The sequence below is a fragment of the Rhinichthys klamathensis genome, unplaced genomic scaffold, assembly GCF_029890125.1.
Source record: "Rhinichthys klamathensis goyatoka isolate OS25496 unplaced genomic scaffold, OSU_Roscu_1.1 h1tg000096l_1, whole genome shotgun sequence".
Taxonomy (NCBI): Eukaryota; Metazoa; Chordata; class Actinopteri; order Cypriniformes; family Leuciscidae; genus Rhinichthys; species Rhinichthys klamathensis.
The window spans coordinates 1057501-1061610 of record NW_026606635.1 but is presented as its reverse complement, the minus strand read 5'-3'; positions in this window follow the sequence as shown (position 1 = coordinate 1061610).

The following is a 4110-nucleotide window of genomic DNA, read 5'->3' as shown; positions in this document are numbered from 1 at the left end:
ATTTACGCTCATTTAACAAATATTAGAAGTAAAAATTAAACATTTAGAAGTAATTAAAGTGTAATGACTAGTCTCTGTTGTCCCGTTTCCACGGTTCTGTATCTTTTTGAATAAAATCATAACATTTTATGCAATGCATCGGGCGTTTCCATCACGCGAAAACACTGACGCGACACCCGTGACTCACATCGTATGTTAATTTGCATAAAATTAAACCATATATCGCACAATAACGAATTTTTAGATAAGATCAAATGTACAGAAACCTGTATTTTACCGAAGACATGCACCAAGATGGCGCTGAGATCTGCTCTCTCTCTCTCTCTCTCTCTCTCTCTCTCTCTCTCTCTCTCTCTCTCTCTCTCTCTCTCTCTCTCTCTCCTGAAGAGGTCGCAAAAAGCCCGCGAGAAATAACTCAACCGCTGGGTTATTACGTCTGACCTAGGATCTGGGTAACACAAGAAAATTACCCAAACAATAGGTTAAATAACACACAAAAAATGACACAAAAGGCTCAACCCAGGATTTGGGTAGAAAAAAATAACCCAGGATTATTTTTAGAGTGTGTAAATCGCTAATTTCCTTCTTTAAACCTGACAAATGGCATAAATAAAATAAATATGGATGAATTCAGGATGATTGGGACACTTTTTCCAAGTCATCTCAATGGCAGAAAGTGTCCCAAATAATCATCCTGAATTTACATCTAGATTCTATAAAAGTCTATAAAAGTGCAACTGCATCTTTCTGGGAACAACCAATGGAAACGCTCCAAACTGGTGACATCATTTCTCTCGTCCAATCAAGCGAGACGCCTGTGATCAATCCTAGAGCTCGAGCCTATTTCTGCCTGCTTGCTTCCCAGTTTCTGCTCAGATTCTGGCAGCTCATTCATCACACACACACACACACACACACACACACACACACACACACACACACACACACACACACACACACACACACACACACACACACACACACACACACACACCATTACCCAAACAGCTCCTGGGTTTCAGTGTTCCGGGTCGTTTCCTGTTCATTGCTGTAATTTATCGATGGCCTCGCTTAAAAACCTCATCACATCTCAGAAACACACACTTCTGTCCAGATCCAGGAGAACACTTCGACTCGTGTGAACTGGCCAGAGGAACTGATCATCACACTAAACTCACTCACTGGATTCGTCCATCCACCCATCCATCCCTCATCCATCCCTCATCCATCCACCCATCCATCCCTCCACCCATCCATCCCTCCATCCCTCCCTCATCCATCCCTCCACCCATCCATCCCTCATCCATCCACCCATCCATCCCTCATCCATCCACCCATCCATCCCTCCACCCATCCATCCCTCCATCCCTCCCTCATCCATCCCTCCACCCATCCATCCCTCATCCATCCACCCATCCATCCCTCATCCATCCACCCATCCATCCCTCCACCCATCCATCCCTCATCCCTCCACCCATCCATCCCTCATCCATCCACCCATCCATCCCTCCACCCATCCATCCCTCATCCATCCCTCATCCATCCCTCCACCCATCCATCCCTCATCCATCCACCCATCCATCCCTCCCTCATCCATCCCTCATCCATCCACCCATCCATCCCTCCACCCATCCATCCCTCCATCCCTCCACCCCTCCACCCATCCCTAATCCATCCCTCCATCCCTCATCCATCCACCCATCCATCCCTCCACCCATCCATCCCTCATCCATCCACCCATCCATCCCTCCACCCATCCATCCCTCATCCATCCACCCATCCATCCCTCCACCCATCCATCCCTCCATCCTTCATCCATCCACCCATTCATCCCTCCACCCATCCATCCCTCATCCATCCACCCATCCATCCATCCCTCCACCCATCCATCCCTCATCCATCCCTCCACCCATCCATCCCTCATCCATCCACCCATCCATCCCTCCACCCATCCATCCCTCCATCCTTCATCCATCCACCCATCCATCCCTCCATCCCTCCCTCATCCATCCCTCCATCCCTCATCCATCCACCCATCCATCCCTCCACCCCTCCATCCCTCCACCCATCCATCCCTCCATCCCTCATCCATCCACCCATCCATCCCTCATCCTCCCATCCACCCATACATCCCTCCATCCCTCATCCTCCCATCCATCCCTCCATACCTCATCCATCCCTCCCTCATCCATCCCTCCATCCACCCATCCATCCCTCCATCCACCCATCCCTCCATCCATCCCTCCCTCCATCCCTCATCCATCCATCCCTCCATCCATCCACCCATCCATCCATCCATCCCTCCATCCCTCATCCATCCCTCATCCTCCCATCCACCCACCCATCCATCCCTCCATCCCTCATCCTCCCATCCATCCATCCCTCATCCTCCCATCCATCCCTCCATCCATCCCTCATCCTCCCATCCACCCACCCATCCATCCCTCCATCCCTCATCCTCCCATCCATCCATCCCTCATCCACCCATCCATCCCTCATCCTCCCATCCATCCCTCATCCACCCATCCATCCATCCATCCCTCATCCATCCCTCCATCCCTCATCCATCCCTCCATCCCTCATCCATCCCTCCATCCATCCCTCATCCATCCCTCATCCATCCCTCATCCTCCCATCCACCCACCCATCCATCCCTCCATCCCTCATCCTCCCATCCCTCCATCCCTCATCCTCCCATCCACCCACCCATCCATCCCTCCATCCCTCATCCTCCCATCCCTCATCCTCCCATCCATCCATCCCTCATCCTCCCATCCATCCCTCCATCCATCCCTCATCCATCCCTCCATCCCTCATCCATCCCTCATCCTCCCATCCACCCACCCATCCATCCCTCCATCCCTCATCCTCCCATCCATCCATCCCTCATCCACCCATCCATCCACCCATCCATCCCTCCATCCCTCCATCCCTCATCCACCCATCCATCCCTCCATCCCTCCATCCCTCATCCTCCCATCCATCCATCCATCCCTCCATCCCTCCATCCATCCATCAGTGTGATCGACTTCTGTTCCACTAATGAAGACACAGTGCTACAGAACTCGGAGAGAAATTACTTTTATTACAAAAATATACTGTTTCATTCAGATGTCGGGATTGAAGACTCTGATGTTTGAGACGATATCAACCAGACATTTACAAATATATCTTCAACTTCAATATAGCTCTTACAAATTTCTACATTTAAATTAATCAGTAAAATTCTCATTAACACACCAGAGCACATGTTACACAGTACTTAATATAATATTACATAACCTGAATGATTAAACACATAAATCTAACTAAACCTGCCATTTATACTGATTAAAATAATTTAATTTATACTGATTAAAAAATACTGCTATATATATATCAGTATTTTTATTGTAATATTAAAGGGTAGGAGATGAAAAAACAAGTGTTTATTTTCATTTATTTATTTTGTGGGTCTAAATTGCCAAAGTTGTCAAAAAATAACCTGAAATAATAATTCGAATAACTATAAAATATAAAATAGTTTTCAAATGGTATTGAGAACAAACAATCATAAAATCCCCCATTTATAATTTCAGACATGCGCTATAAAGAACAATTATAATGCAAATGTACCAATGTTTGATTTTTGAATTGATTTTCACATTGATAACAGCTTGTTTACTATTCTGAAAAATCATGGAGATCCAGAAATATAGATGAACGTGGGCGTCTGGTGCATGAAGGTTATGAAGAAGTCAAATAATAATAATAAGTATAACTTATAATTGAGTGCTGGTCTGGAATCAGTTTATATCCCGTGAGACTCATTCTGCTGATATATGAACTCTAATATGAGCTCAGTGTGTGTGTGTGTGTGTGTGTGTGAACACTAATATGAGCTCAGTGTGTGTGTGTGTGTGTGTGTGAACACTAATATGAGCTCAGTGTGTGTGTGTGTGTGTGTGTGAACACTAATATGAGCTCAGTGTGTGTGTGTGTGTGTGTGTGTGTGTGTGTGTGTGAACACTAATATGAGCTCAGTGTCTGTGTGTGTGAACACTAACATGAGCTCAGTGTGTGAGTGTGTGTGTGTGTGTGTGTGTGTGAGTGTGTGTGTGTGTGTGTGTG